The sequence below is a fragment of the Hermetia illucens genome, chromosome 4 (assembly GCF_905115235.1).
Source record: "Hermetia illucens chromosome 4, iHerIll2.2.curated.20191125, whole genome shotgun sequence".
Taxonomy (NCBI): Eukaryota; Metazoa; Arthropoda; class Insecta; order Diptera; family Stratiomyidae; genus Hermetia; species Hermetia illucens.
The window spans coordinates 104992774-105009855 of NC_051852.1; the positions used below are offsets into that span (position 1 = coordinate 104992774).

The following is a 17082-nucleotide window of genomic DNA, read 5'->3' on the forward strand; positions in this document are numbered from 1 at the left end:
GACACTTGCACGCACGTGCTGATCAGGACGGATGCCGTCCGGAAGCCGCTGCAGCCTCCATATGAGGGCCCGTACCGCGTTCTCGAGCGGGGAGAACATTTCTTCCAGCTCGAGATCAGTGGTCACAAAAAGGCGGTCTCTTTGTCCAGACTGAAACCCGCGTGCGCCCCGAAGCAACGTCGTGTCCGCTTTGTGGATTAACGGCGAACGAAGTTCGGGGATCAGTCGCTGAAACCCCTAGGTTTCATCTGGGGGCGGAGTGATGTGGCGCGGCAGGATTCGCAGCATTCGAAATTTATTTCGAATGTTGCGAGTGCGAGCAAATAGATGGCGCGGATCTATCCACTTTGCGTGGCACGCCAAGGGAGTGGAAGATCTCAAAAAAGTGTGCGATGAATGATTTTGTTTTAGGAGACCTGTCACAAATTATAGATATCAAGTTGGGAATTGAACAGAGAAGTCTTTTTGAGTTCGTTGAATTAAAAAGTAATGTTAAGTGAACATTAATGAAAATAACATATGAATTGTTAATTTAAAAATATCTTAAATATTTATAAGGATTGTTGAAATGAGAAGTGGTGTTAATTACTTAACGGTAAAGAAATTATTAAAATAAAAAGTAATGTTTAAGGATTACTTAATTGTCTTCTATTTGTAGTTAAGTCTAAAATTGATAGACCAGTAGCTTACTCCAAACTACAATTTTATTTTATTATGTATATATATTTCGTGAGCAACTTACTCCTTTCATCAGTATAAAGCTACTGAAAACAATTACGATTCTAACCGTTTTATTTATACTAAAAACACTAATTAACTAAATTACTTTTTAACAACAACAAAAAAAAACATTATAAAAACATTATTAATTATTGTATGCCGCAAGAGTCCAAGATTTTCGCGAGTGGTAAGTACCAAGTACAAAGGTCAACACGGCCTGAGTGCTCAGAAGCTGGAACTTCTCCCCCACCATACACACACACCAAGTACAAAGGATAATATCTTGGAAAGAAGTATACTGGTAATTGTCACAGAGGTAGCATCATGATAGGATCAAACCGCTGAATTTTACACCTGGCTAGATTTTCAAAGGTAATTGAAATCAAGAAGACAATACGGCACCTAGTTAAATCGCCAATTCCTCAAAGGTGAAGGGATCGAAAAATTCAAATAGGAAAATAGATATTGCGTAGGAAGCAGGTTGATACATGGGAGGAGAGTTGTAGAAGAAAAGATAAAGTGAATATGCAGGTTAGCGGCAAAGGACGATCCATTGATGTTTGCATTTTGAGGATTGTATTGCAAAACGCGTTAGCATTGGGATATACAAACATATATACTGCAAGACTAGAGGAATGATGTCGAAATATCTGAGATAACTAATTTTGGGCGCAGAATCGAAGATAAATTTGGAATAAGATATTTGCGTAAGAGTGCAATGCTTATGAAGTCGTCACGACACTCACACAAAATGGCAAGGGTTCACCCCCTATAACTTTGTCAATAATAGCTGGATTCTCTTTAAACGTGACCAAATTGTGCTTTATGTTATCCCTTATATGCCAATTTTGTACTTCTGGGATGGACATAAGGGTGTTGCCGGGTAAATTTCTAAAGTATGGAAATATACTATTCTTAACTTTACTTGTGCAGATATCGGAACCAGATGTACTGTGCTTTTTTCAGATTTTTCGGTTGGGCAGGTTCTGACAACGAGACCTGCTACACTTTTCGATGGTCATATTTTGAGCCCTCACTTCCCGATGTTTCACCCGATATGTAATAAGGAAGCAGTTTCGAAAAGTATTAATTGAGCCCGTTCGTTTGATACTCCACATTTTATAAAAAAAAAAATTTGCACCCTCCATTCACATGTATGTCCACTTAAACTGAACACAAAATGGCGCCACTTGCTGCATGTAAAGGGCACAATAGATCACACGCTCTTACCAATTTTCCTGACAGTCGGTCTGGTCATTTCCGAATAAATCAGTTGTGACAGAAAAACAGACAGACATCGACTCGATTCTAATAAAATTGTCTTTACCGAGCAAAGCTGTGCGGACAAAAATTTGCCCTCTTTCTCGGTATTGGAAATGGATAGTCGACAGTCGAAGGCGTAAGAGAAGTGAAAAACTAATATAGCTGCCTGGATCACTGGAGCCTCTGATGAGAAGGCATTCAGAAAGAGCGGCGCTGGAATATGTAAGTCAGTTATGTCAGCGAGCAACTAAGGTATGTGATGTGACACTAAAATGCTGGTACGGTGTGTCCGCTAAATTAGGATACCAAATTATTGGTGCTATTGAGATCTTTGTGCCTGCGAGCGAGGACACTTTGCCAAAGGACAAGAAAGAAACGAAAACATCGAGAACTGTAGAAAAATGAAGGCTCTACCGAAAGTAAGCAGAATTTCTTCAGGCAGCTATGCTGTGAAGTAAGTACGAGCTCGATGAAGACAGCGGAAAGGTTGTAATAAACATAATTCGTGAGCAAAAATTACTCCAAATGATATGTCCGTGGCATCAATGTGAAGAAAATGGGTGTCCGCCAACGGTTGAACAGAACATCTCTTCCATGTCGGGGGTCGGTGAGGAGGAATTATGAGAGATCCATGGACGGATGGGAAATAACAGAGGTCTGGGGTTGGACGGGATATTGGAGAAAGCTCTCAAGTTGTATGCTAAAATCAGGTTAACATGCTTCATAAGGACATCTGAATCATACATGGTGGTGTGGGTGTCTCTAGTTATTTAGTGGTTATAGGAAGTAAATGCATCGCTTCCGCATAAGAGGTGTCTGCAGATTGGCGCAAATGCGCCGGTACGTCTAGGACTTTTGGAGCATGTTATGTTCCGTTGTTCGAGATTCGCGGATGAAAACTGGACGTTGAGTGACGTCCTCAATGTAGTTATCGGACCACCTAATCTCGTGGAGAAGATTTCGAAGTCGGAATCAGTTTGGAAGAGCTCCAAGAACTCATTCGAGGCCGGGAAACTCGAAGAACTCGTGATCCACGTCTATCCATAAAAAGCACCCAATCTCTGCTGGATATAGGAAGGACCCTTTTGTTGCTGAGCACCATTGCGAACAATTGGGTAGTGCTGATACTTGCCGAGACTCATAAGTTTATGTCGTGTAACGAAAGTCATTTTGAAAATTATCAATTATAGCAAAGAAGTGTTGGAAATACTAACAGTTAGGTACTAAAGCCACATGAATTTATTGTGTAAGATAGAAAAAATGAACCATGAATATCTAGTTGCAATACTTCATCCCCAATGGATGAAATCGGTCGGAATATCCGAAGGCAAAATTGTTTGTATCAAATCTTTTGGAATTGAAATACTTACGGACGTGTAAAAGGCTTAACTTTCGTGTTTAGTTTCCAAAAATAATAGAAAAACTTCGGATTATGCGTAAGCTGTAATCAGAGAGTTGTAATTGTTAATTAAGTAAGTTGTGAAAGTTACCCAACAGGTTTCTTTTCTTAGCACCTGGCGCCGGTAATAGTGCGTTTTATTATTAGAACAATTTAAAGAGCTTGGGAGTACGTGTAAGAGTTCCGATTAAAAAAATCTTGAGGGTAACTAAGGGTTTTGGGAATTTCAGCATTTACCCAATGTTATTGAAAGGGTGGTGTAGGGTTGACCTTTAAAGAACGGGAAACGTTAAAAGCAATTCTACCTATCCTGAAATGCCAACCCCTCAAGGAAAATAGGAAGAAATTGTTAGGAGGAGGAGGAATGGAGGGCTCGAGTAATGTGCTTGGGGTACATTAAAAAATCTACCTTTCCTATATGATGACTTACGGCGAAAATTCTAAGAAAATATATTATTTATTTTCTTGCTACGGATTGTGACAATGTATGTATGTATAGCTACATTTTGGTTTATACCGACGCTTATGTATTGATACTCATTCATGGTTAGGTATATGACGTAGTGCTTCATAGTTAACTGAATTGAATATTTTTAGACCGGTTACGAGATACGACAGCAGTTATACTTGCTGCAATTGGCCTCATTCATTTTATAGTAAAGTTTTCAACATTGCGTCTTGTAACGGGGAAAATTTTATGGTTTAATAACAAAAATAATTTATACATTTCTACTATAGAGCGAAATATGGACATCAAAAAGCGCTTAGCTTTAAAGCCAAAGAGTTTTATGCCTGAGTTTATAAATTGGTAATCTGTTATTGTTATCAGAAATGAAACAAGTTTTACTTACATGTTTTTAAAATTTCTTTCATCATAAAAACTATTTACTGTTTCTTTAATTGAAATAGATGCTTTGAAGAGAACTAGGATGATTTAAGATTTTTTTTAAGGCCATAGCTTTTCACATGCATCTACCAAGATGAGTTGCAATTCGAGTGACAAGAGGTAAAATAATAAATGAATTTCGAGTCAATCAACAGTTCACTTCCACCCGCCAGGGTTATGACATCCTACCACAGCCTTCGGTTCGGTTGGTCCTGTGCTTGAAAGTCTCCAAATCGTTATCATTTGAACAAAACTCTTCTATGCTTCCAACAGGAAGCTATTCTGAATCAAATTCAAGGTTTACAAAACTCATAAACAAAGTCTAGGAAGTTTTCCAAGCATTGTCATGTCTTCAAAACTCTGGAAGTTGTTTATATTTGCCACATGATCCACTTAATAAATTATGCGGTAGTGATATGAATATCGCAGAATTATCTATTCTAAACAGTTTATCCGACAGTCTCACTTTGCAAGCATTGTACACTATCTCATGTTCCAATTGTTAAGTAATTGTATATGTTTATATTGCTCAAGACTTCCCTAAGAACTTTGTCCCATCTTGGTCACGGCTAATTGTTTGTGTTAGACTTTATCTAAATGTCGAGCGCATTTTAAATTGTGATGTTCAGTAGTCGGTAGTGATTGCAACATTGGAGTCATGCAATATTTAAGAAACAGAAAATTGTTTGAAACAAGCCAGCTTGGAATGAAAACAACTAATTATGGTGATATCTTTAGCGGAAAAGGTAATGTGGCTATCAAATCAATGTCATGAAATGTGTGGAGTGCGTACTGTACTTGGTATTTGTATCAATTTTATTATGAGCTTTAATATGATTGAATGTCTTAGAGGTCGAGAATGCTACACTAATTGCTACATTTGTCTAGAGAGGTCTCAGAGTTAGTTAGACTTATTAAATGGCTATTATATCATGTTAAAGTACTCACAGCACCTTGCAAGCTTGCATTTTCCATTTATACGAGTAATTTGATCTGCGTACTTATGTGTTATTGCTTTAACGATTGTTAAGATTTTGTGGTCGATTTCTCTACACAGCAGGTGAGGGTCGTAAGTGAACAGGTCCGTGGTTGTCACTAGTGACTCTTCGTTACTAACAGGTAAAGATTCACAAGGTTGGATATGATGATAGATTTTTAAAATTGGTCTATTTGCTTACGGATGATTTTGTGAGGTGAGCCAACTGAGGTTTACTTTCTGGGCTACATGTGCAATAATAAAACAAGTTTTTATAATAGCTCCGATGCAAGGGCCGCTATGCTCAAAAATTCTTATTTTGAAAAGTAATAAATTTACCTTAGTAAGTTAATCTAATGATCATATTTTCAGCTCATATATTCATCGGTATATACCAAAAGAACATCAGAGGGGTTGAAAAAATGATGATATGTGTTTATCTCTATCACGGAAACCCGTTCAAAGTTGACGAGTTACAAAGAAAAATATATTTGTTGCAATAAACACTAGAACTACCATAAGGGAATAAATCAGTAAAGATGAACAAACCATCACCATAGTCAGCCAAATTAATTTAAATATTGTAAGAAAAGTAACACTTTAGGTTTGTCAGGCCGGCACCTAAATTTTGTTAGGGTAGCTGATGAGATTTGCTTGGAAAGATAACTATTCAAAGAACTTCAGACAAATCAGCTTAACATCATTTTCGCTTAAATATCTGGGGAGGCTGGTTGAGCGTCCCATTCGCGGGAAGGCGCGGGAAGGCCCACTAAATGAAAACCAACACACTTACCAAGGTAGGAAGTCCTCTGAGTCTGCCCTTCACTCTTTGGTTTTGAAGGCGAGTACGCGATGGAGGTGTTCGAGGACATTGAAGGGGCGTTTGACTGTGTGCATGGTGTTGATGAAACTTTAATTAAGTGAATCTATGCTATGCTAACAAAGAGATCGCCATATGTTGAAGTGGGTGTCGATCAATATCTAACAAAGGAAGTGTCGAAAGGCTGCCCTCGAGGAGGTGTGCCATTGTCCTTTATGTAAAGTATGTTGATTGATTCACTACTATGCCAATACACGCTCAAGCTTATGCTGATGACGTGGCTGTGCTAGTTGTCGGTCGAGATTTCGGAATGCCCTGTGGAAATATACAACGTGCCGTTGATTTGATTGACAGTTGGTGCCTCAGGCATGGAATTTCAGTTAATCCAAATAGAGCTAGGCTGGTATTATTTACAACAAGGAGCGAATTGAATGGTCTCTGCCCTGCAGAGGTGATGGGTCAAACCGTTTACCTCTCTGAAGATATGAAATATCTTGGAGTTATTCTAGACAAGAAGGTTCTTTGGAATAAGCATGTAGAGGTAAAGATGAAACGAGCTCTCACAGCTTATGAGCTGCAAAAAACTGTGTTGCTGGGTATTACCGGTGCCATGAGGACAACATCCGGCGCAGCTCTAAATGCAGTATTCAATTTGAAGCAATTGGATTTCTTTATTCAGAGCACTGCAGTGACAGCAGCTCATAGAATAAACTCGATTATATCTATGGAGAAACAATGGAAGTGGGGTGGCACAGAGCATTGGTACTTATTGGGAATTGAAACCAGTTTTCGAAACGCCTTTTGATTCTTGGATTTCCATACATCTGTTTGGTAGAAGATATGAAGTTACATTGAAACGAAGAGAAACCTGGGGTGAACCAGAAGAGTTCGTGTCAGGATGTACTGACGTCTTCTACACCGATGACTCAAAAACAGAACGAGATTCTGGAGCAGGCGTCTATCTCTTGAATAAAAACGAGAAGTGGGCTTTTTCAGGCTGAAGTGTATGCGATTCTAAGGGCGGTGTCTGGATGAGTGATGAGCGGTTGAAGTGCAGGCCCATCGCAATCTGTAGCGATAGTCAAGCTGCATTGATGGCGTTGAGCAGTCCTTTGATTACTTCAAAAATTGTTCAGGAATGTAGAAATCGATTGAATTCTGTTTGTATATTCAATACGGTGGAACTACTCTGGATACCTGGTCATTGTGGTGTAGAGGGAAGTGAAATCTCGGACGCTCTAGCAAAAGAGGGTTCAATTTTCCCAATACCTCGACCGGAACCAGCAATTGTGGTGTCCAACTTTTCCTGTTATCACCAAACAAATATACCACAGACTTTATCTGTCGAAAAGCAGGAAGACTTGTAGAAATATTGTACGCATTCTGACTGGTCATAATTCACTAGCTGAGCATATGTTCAGAATATAAATTCTACAAGATGATACGTCTCCATCCTTAGTGAGGATGCAGGATCCATGGAACATTTTCTATGTGAAAGCCGCGCCTTTGGACGCATTGTGAACCCGATTTTTTGTGCTGATGTGCTCCAACTGGAGCGGGTAGCATCACATCCACTAACGGACGTTCTGCGATACATAAACGAATCCGGGATATTCCGTTAGATGGGTCTGAGTGCTCAGACTCTTTGCCTCTCTCCCACCACACACACACACTGATTTCCAGTAAACTATGTAGTCCACGCTCTGCAGCATAGCCTATGCAAATGTTGATTTTAGATTCTATGGCGAACTTAGGGGGTTCGAGTCAATTAATAAGAACAAGTCGGGAAACCGGAAGCTGGACGCTTCAGGTACGAAAGGTTTTGTGTATTTCTTAGTACGTAGCACGTAATATATGCATATATTATATGGGAATATCCACTTTCGGATGATATTGACATTCATAATCTTGAATTTGTAAAGAAGCGACAACTTTGACGTATTATAACTTTGTTAGTAATACTGCGATTTCCACCAAACTTGGTAAGATTATGCTCTATGTTATACCCTATATTGTTGCAAAATTTCGTGGTCCTAGCGTGAATTTAAGGGGGGTTCTGCAGCGAATTACTAAAAATTGTAGTAATATACTATTATCAACTTTATTTATGCAGATATCAGTGTGGAAGGTATTTCGGAGGCCAGGCACCATATAGTGGCAGCCTCTTGATTTTTTTCAGATTTTTCGGTTTGGTAGTTTCTGAGAATGGCCCCCGTAAAAGAATGGTCACTTTCAACCACCTGCACTCCCCACCTTTCCAACAAATGTAAAAACTAAAACCAGCTTCGAAAAGTACTGACCGAGACCTTTAATTTGATACCCCACATGACTATATTTGATGAAAAAAAAATTTACACCCCCCTTTTGCATGTATGGGGACCCCCCCTTAAATTCGTTGTAAAAGGATGTAATTCACTGTATGCGTGAGCGTTCACAGTTCCCAGCTTTCCACCAAATTTGGTGTCAATCGCTGCAACCGTCTCCGAGAAAAATGCGTGTGACGGACAGACAGACAGACAGACAGACAGACAGACAGACAGACAGACAGACCTGTGAGGAGTGGCCAGATCTCCCATCAGGCGCGACCCCAGCTGGCGGATAGGGGCATACCTATTGATGTGTAAATATGTGTTCATGCACTTTTCTTTTTTGACTGTGCATGGGCTAGTGTTTGCTCATCTCTGGTGCGCGGACCAAAATGGCTATGGGAAGGATACCCAGAACATAAAACCACCATGGAAGACGAGAGAAGGAGGAAACTTACGGTGCAGGGGCTCGGAACCCCAGTACCGGCGGCTTTTGGGAGTGAGCAAGCGGGCTCCCGGTCGTCGATATCCCTCGACCGCAGTGCCTCGGTGGTGGACAACTTGGCCACCTTGGCATATAATGCTACAAGTGATTTGGATCTGGAGAAGGAAGTATTCAAGCGAAGTACGACTTTACCGAGAACACCAATAACAAGACCAAACAAAGATGAACTAAAAGCAGCTTTTTGGACAACAAAAACCGTGACAACACCCACCGCACATGTTCAAGATGCTCGACAGCAGGAGGTGCTCCTGGAACAAGGAAGAGATCCATTCAAAAGAAGCTCATCAACTTTGAGATCTCCACCAATGCCAAAGACGATGAAGGATAAAGTACAGGCCAAAAGTGAAGGACCATGTAAAAGGAGTAACCCTGCCGGGACTTATAGGGAGCAGAGTCCCGATCCGGAGGAATTACCCTTCACCCAGCTTGGGGCAAAAATAGTTGAGTTGTCCGAGTTTATCAAGGACAAGCACAACGTGCACCAAGCCATAAAGAATATGGTGAGGGCTATTAGAGTCCTCTATAATAGATCACAGATGGAGGGGAAGAATAATAACAACACGCCGAACCCCGCTGTGCCAACAGTATCACAAGCGACCCAAGTGACGCCTAACCGTTCTACCATCGAATCACAGCGAAATAAGCGAGTACGTGAAAAAGAGGGGGATCCTTTAAGTAATCAGCAGGCACCTAAGAGAAAAAAAGGCGGACAGGACATCCGGAAAACCAACACCAACAGGTCAGAAGGAGGAAACCCTACAGCGAATCTAGGAAACTCGACCAGCGTTGCGAAGCCTAAGACCAGCGAAAACGATGGATGGACTAAAGTTACCAATAAAAAAGCGGAACGAAAGGCAAAAGTGCGAACTCGTCCAGATGTAATTGTTATCTCCAGTAAGGGCAATCTGTCCTACGCGGAGATACTCAAAAAGGTCAAAGCGGATCCCGACCTAAAAGATCTGAGCGGAAATGTAAACCGAATCCGAAGAACCCAGAAAGGGGATCTCATGTTCGAGCTGAAAAGATCCAGCGTGGGCAAAACTGATGACTTTCGCACTCAAGTGAAAAACTCACTTGGGGAGAATGCCGCAGTGCGTGCCCAAAAACATGAGATCTACCTTCAATGTAAGGATCTCGATGAAGTAACATCGAAAGAAGAAATTTGTATTGCTCTGAAGGAGCAATTCAAGTTGAATGAACTCACCGAGGAGTCTATTGTGGGCTTACGAAAAGCCTATGGTGGTACTCAAACAGCCACAATACGAGTACCAGCGGAGGCAGCGCAGATGTTATTGGCTGCCGGAAGGGTTCGGATTGGATGGGTTGTCTGCCGTTTAAGGGAACAAATTTCACTGAAGAGGTGCTTTAAATGCCTCATGTTTGGACACTTCGCGAAGGCATGCACCAGCAGCATTGATCGATCCGATCGATGCAGAAGGTGTGGGGAGAAAGGCCATATTGCCAGAGAGTGCAATAGGGACCCCAAGTGCCTATTGTGCGAAGTAAAAGAGGGACAGGATAACCGGCATATTGCCGGGAGTGGTAAATGTCCAGAATTTAGGAAGGCGCTCACTGCAATGAGAAAATGAGGTTTATTCAAATAAACCTGAATCATTGCAGGGTCGCTCAGGATTTACTTGAGCAGGCCACGTTCGAATCTGAGATGGAAATCGCCATCATAAGCGAACCGTATAGACACCGTCATGGTGGCATATGGGTCAAAGATTCGACTGGTGGAGCGGCGATATGGGCTTGCGGTCGACAGGCCATACAATGTACTGCAAGTCAGGCAGGCAGTGGCTTCGTGTGGGCGAAAATAAGTGGTGTATATGTATACAGCTGCTACGCCCCGCCAAGTTTGATACTGTCTGAATTCGAGCAAATGCTTGATAATCTTGTTCTCGACGCGAAGGGACGAAGTCCAAAGGTGATTGCTGGTGATTTCAATGCTTGGGCCCTAGAGTGGGGTAGTAGGGAATCAAATGCTAGGGGGCGCAGTTTATTAGAAGCTTTTGCGCAGATGGACATAGTTTTGGCTAACGAAGGTGCTGTAAACACCTTCCAGAAAGGGAGATCAGGCTCGGTTGTAGACCTGACCTTTGTCAGCCCTTCGCTGGCGCGTGGTATGTCCTGGTGCGTCAGCGAACGCTACACCCACAGCGATCACCAGGCAGTTTTCTTTGAGACATGTGTCGAACCTCAGGGTAAAGAGCAATCATGCCCGAAACCGAAAAAGATTTCAGGCTGGTCTGCAAAATTTTTGGATGAGCAGAGCTTCTTAGAGGTGTGGTTGGATCAACCTGATATAGCAGGCGCCTCTACGGAAAGAGCTGTCCATCTGGCTCAACGCATCGCCAAAGCATGTGACGCGTCCATGCCTAGGAGGTGCGCATTCCCCCGTAGAAGACCAAACTACTGGTGGAATGATGAACTGACCGGCCTTCGATCAGCCTGCCACCGAGCGAGAAGAGCGGCTCAGAGGGCGGTAGGTAGAGTCGATCAAGGGCAGAAAGAGTGCGCCTACAAGGCAGCCCGCAAAACCCTCAAGCTCGCCATCCAGCGAAGCAAGAGGAAATGCTTTAGGGAGCTCTGCTCAGAAGCGGACGTAAATCCGTGGGGGAGAGCTTATGGAATCGTGATGGGACGATTTAGAGGCCGTTCGTCTCCGCAGATCACGTGCCCCGCCCTCTTGTTGAAAATCATCCAGGGGTTATTCCCCCAGCAAGAGGGGAACACGGACACATTCCAACCACCTCTGAATGTGACAGCAATCCCGCCAGTCACCAGAGACGAGCTCCTGGAAATCTGCGGCAGAATAGGAGACAATAAAGCACCGGGTCTGGACGGAGTACCGAATAAGGCCCTTAAGCTTGCCGTGAAATCCAGGCCGGAGATGTTTGCTGAGTTGTTCGAAGCGTGCATGTCCGAGGGAATATTTCCAGCGGTATGGAAGCGGCAGAAGTTGGTGCTTCTGCCTAAGCCTGGTAAACCACCAGGTGAACCATCCTCATACCGACCCATATGTCTTTTGGACACGGTGGGGAAAATGCTAGAGCGGGTAATCTATAATAGATTACTCCCAGCAGTTGAGAGCCAAGGCGGCCTTTCAGATCGGCAGTATGGGTTCCGTAAAGCCAGATCAACCATTGATGCCATCAAATTGGTTACTGGCTTGGCCGAAGATGCAATCCACGGAAAGGGTAGTACCAGCAAATATTGCGTAGTAGTAACCCTGGACGTGAAAAATGCATTCAATTCGGCCAATTGGAATCTAATCCGGAAATCCCTAGCGAAGGTTGGTATTCCCGCCTACCTCGCCGCAATTGTCGATAGTTATTTAACTGAAAGGAGGCTCTGGTACGACACTGATGACGGACCGCAGGAGTACGTCGTTTCCGCGGGTGTCCCACAGGGCTCCGTATTGGGCCCACTACTGTGGAACATCATGTACAACGATGTTCTTAATCTTCCCCTTCCGGAGGAAGCCACAGTGGTGGGTTACGCTGACGACATTGCACTGGTTGTTGTCGCAAAGCATCTCGAAGATGCTGAGTTATACTCAAGCGAGGCAATCAGTGCTGTCAAATGCTGGTTGGAGAGCTCTGGTCTGACGCTTGCGGAGGAAAAAACGGAAGCGGTCCTCATCACGAAGCGCCGGAAGAGAAATTACGCCTGTGTTAGAGTCGGGAATCATATCATCACTTCCAAGCCGGCCATCAAATACTTGGGGGTGGTGATAGACAGGAAGCTCAGCTATAAGCAACACGTACAGTATGTTTGTGATAAATCATCCACTGCCAGTACGGCCCTGGCCAGGATGATGCCGAACGTGGGAGGGCCACGGCATACCTCTAGATTGCTTATAGCCAGGGTGGTGACCTCAATCATGCTCTATGCGACCCCAGTTTGGAGCGAGGCGTTGCGGATGTCAGTTAACACTAGCAAACTGAATGCAGTCTACAGGAGGACAGCTCTGAGGGTATGCTCTGCCTTCAGGACTGTCTCAGATGATGCAGCATTCGTCATCTCTGGAATGATGCCCATTGACATCTTGGCAGATGAGATGGCGAATATATACCATGCGAAGCCAACCTCTCCCTTATTGCAGACGAAGAAGGCTGAGAGGGAGAGATCCATAAATAGATGGCAAGAGCGGTGGGAACGCTCGGGAAAGGGTCGGTGGACTCACAGGCTTATTCCTGCCATCAAGGAGTGGTTGGAGAGACGACACGGTGAGGTTAATTATAATCTCACCCAGTTTCTCACGGGACATGGAGGATATCTCCAATACCTTCACAGGTTTAAATTGGAGACCTCACCCGACTGTCGAAATTGCGATGGAGTCCCAGAGGACCCAGAGCATGTATTCTTCCACTGTCCGAGATTTGTGGAAGAAAGGAGGAATCTAGAGGAGACTCTAGGAGAGGTGCTGGTACCAGAAAATCTGGTGCCGAAAATGCTAGCACATCAAGAGAATTGGGATGCGGTCAACTCCATGATCGCATCAATTCAAGATAAATTGCGAAAGGCAGACGAAAGGAGAAAAACGCGGTCACGTGCGCCGCGTATAGAAGAAAGGGGATTAAGCTAGAGTGAGCTGACTCCGCCCCGTGATGTAATACCTTATGGTGGTTCCGCGGGGCAGGGAGGGAGTCGGGGGTGGTTTTAGTGGGTAAAAATCCCACACGCTGGTGTGTCCAGACCAGTGTCTTCTGAAGATTTCCACCTCCTCAAAAAAAAAAAAAAAAAAAAAAAAAAAGACAGACAGACAGACGGACAGACAGACAGACGGACAGACAGACAGACAGACAGACAGACAGTAAACCGATTTTAATAAGGTTTTGTGTTTACACAAAACCTTAAAAATGAAGAAGAAGGCGCTATCAGGGTGTAATGAAAAAGGCACGTGGACAAAAATCACGAGAGGTCGAAAGAGCACATTGTGAGAGCGGGTGTTCTTTAAGGTACGATGTTGTGAATCGAAAGCATTTGGTACACCGGCCAATCGCGCTGATGGTGTGCAGTGTTTTTAGGAGAGCATCAAATGGGCCAGTGTGTGTGATTGTGAGAATTATTCCCTCGTCTCTTTCAGCGAATGAGACACATTGTTTCTACTAGAGATGGCGGACTATTTCTTTCAGAGAATGAGGGTGAGCCCATCCGAATTGACTGCGGACCTCGGAAGAGCTACTGGGATGGAATTGTATAGGAAAGAGGGGTGAGAGGCAACTGAACAATGGGCCAAAGGAAACCTCGAATTTCCACCTGATATAGTTCCTTCCGGGACACGGTGGTTATAGATTACAACGCTTCACATTGGACGAGTCTCCCAACTGCTCTGGATCCGCCGCTACACCCGAAGACTCGGGAAAGTTTATGTTTTGTTGACCGAGGCTGATGAATGAAAGAAGAAGGCTGAAGGACACTCTCAATGCGAACATTGCAGATCACAACAAGACGATTTGAATTGCAGTAAATGTCGTAAAAGCTATGATCTAAAAAAATCCCAGCGAATGCATGACTTAAATGTGCCAATGTTCCTAGAGATCAAAGCCCACTCTGCGAAGTAGTACTGCAGGGTGGTGCCATGGGGAAATGAGTGGGAGCGGCTTTAGCGAGTGGGAATGTCAAACACTCCTTTTTACGATTTCCGCCTCCATCCATAAAAGTAATAACATAGACAAACAGTTCGATGGGTTGGGAGGGCTATTAAGGGAGTAATTTGGTAATACTTTATTGAAATTTTCAATACACGTCCCGAATAGTGAGTGGTAAAAGTGGATAGGGACAGCGTATAAACAATTTTCAGGATGACAGGATGAACTTAGGAATGGTTTCCAGTAAACTTAAAATTTAAAATAGATGTTTTGAGGAGTTTTATTCAGACTTTTAGGTGAGAAGTTTTTGATAATTGCCTCTTTCGACTCCCTGAATACTGAACGCCACCCAGTTCATTGTAGATCTTTACAGTCATGTCATGCACTCATTGCCAACCTTTTTAAAAACAAAACCTAAAAAGGCGACATTAATTCGATGATGCCAAAATTCATTAAATACTTGAAAATAGACAGCTGACGGTTTCGTACAGAGAAAAGGCATTTCACGAGACCCTGCTTCATCTCTTCCCTGGAACTAATGTGACTGAAGGAGTTGTTGCCTTTGCCCTGGGAATAGCTTGACGGGAGTATTAAGGGTAACTATTCCACAAAGGTACTCGAAAAGATTAATCGAGCTGAGTATGGAGTTGCTGATTGTGAAGGTACTTCATGCAAATGTAGATCAAGAGAAAGTTATTAATTGAGGACCTTTGAGGAGGAAAAACACTTTTTTTTTAAATTACAGTCCAGCGAGTGTCCAGTAGTTTATAATTAGCAACAATGCAACAATAGGAGGAGCAGAGAGGGGAGATTATCGACAAGAAAGAGCTAATCTGGAAATACGATTTAGGATTGCCACTTTGGAAGACTAGCCTAGCCAACGGAGATCCTAACAGCGACTACGAGGGTAAGTCGAAACCAACAGCAACCCGATAAGAGAATAAGCAACTTGAGAGGAGAAAAGCAATAAACCGTGCAGATTGAAGTGCTTAGACATTTCAGGCCAATTGAGAAAATAGTTTGTCGTTTTATAACCATTTCCTGATTAAATGATGAGTGAACTTCAGTACCAAAATCTCTTCAACAGCAGGAAGGGTTTTTTAGCGACCAAAAACTGTCTCGAGGAGAATAAAATGGAATTCATCAAGTGTGTACATTTTCTAATAGAAAACACTAGAACATAATAATTTGTATCTAGATAGCATTTTCTACATGAAAGAGATCATTAGGCAGGGTCAAGGTATCGACAGTTAGTAGCTTTTTGCTTCGCCTTCGCTGCGAAGAAGGATTGCTAATTAAACTAGTGAAGGCGAAGGAAAAAACTAAACTTGTCTGATTTGGTTTGACCGGATCACCAACAAGGTTTGTAATGCAAAAACTGCGGCTTCGAATCGTCACCTCTATTGGATGTTGTATGTCATCACCTTTTCGTCTATCTTAAGATTTATGTATGTAAGAAAAAATGGATTACCACTCTCATGCACTGCAAATTAAAACACCTCCGCCACATCGCACCTAAGTCGCTTTTCCAGCCCCCATCTCAACTCTCATCCCTCTCACTCTGCACTGCAGTTGTTCTCCAGTTACTGCCCCATGGATTACAGATACTAATTGATACAAATTAGTAAGCTTTGTAATTTACCAAGGTACATTTGTTTTGCGGAATCCCTTCCTGAGTTGACCACAAGCGCGATACACAGTTGGCCAAGAAGTTCTAAGGATAGTTAGTATCATTGATTGAATTCGGAAAAAAGAAATTTCGCTTCGGTAGTGGAGGAGAAAAAGTGAAAACAACTCTTCGTTTATATATTTCTATTACGTAAAATATATTATTTCATACCATATATACTCAACGTCGATAACGTCGTCTCGAGTGATATTGAATGTAAGCGTGAATCATCTTCCTAAGATATTGTGCGAGTATAATATCCAACAATGGCTGAACCTCCGCAATTAGCAAATCATCTTTGAAAGTACGTGGACCCCCTTTTACCCAACATCGATATGATTAAAGCAAACATATTGCTCAATATCAAACAATTGGCCGGTGTGCAAGACTGCGATAATGTTACTCATTCATGTCTTTTCTGCACTTCCATGAACTGTTCCAAAATACTGCTATTAAAATGAATATGGAATACTTTCATTTTGTATAGTGAATGACAATAAAACTATACTTATGAAATGTGTCGAAACCACAATATGGACAGAGAAAATCCAAAATGACGCTAAAGATATTTTGAAATACAATATTTGTGATACTTTCGGGCGAACCAGACATTGTTTTTGTGAAGTCCGCATTTTGTATTTAAGTGCATTTTCATGAATTAATTAATTTTATAGATTTTTTATCAAATTAAATAAGATAGCAAAGCTGCTAATTAGTCTTCGCGTAACTCTACATTTTCTAACAAAGTAGATTATCCAGGCTTGGGAGGCGGTGCAGCTTTTGCAATGAATTGATTAGGGGGTCATTATTTAAATCATATTCGAAAATAAGGCATAATCGACGCACTTGAAGATGAAAAACTGATTCATATTTTTGAATGGGTTTCCAAAATAAAAAGAAAACCTTTTTTCCCATCAAATTTCAAAAGAAAACATTCTATT

The 17082-nt window shown here is 42.4% G+C and overlaps 1 protein-coding gene across 1 annotated transcript in view; it reads right to left on the reverse strand.

Moving 5' to 3' along the window:
• LOC119655105 (patched domain-containing protein 3) overlaps positions 1–17082 on the reverse strand; it is a 184633-nt gene that overhangs the window by 90667 nt on the left and 76884 nt on the right. The window lies entirely within an intron of this gene.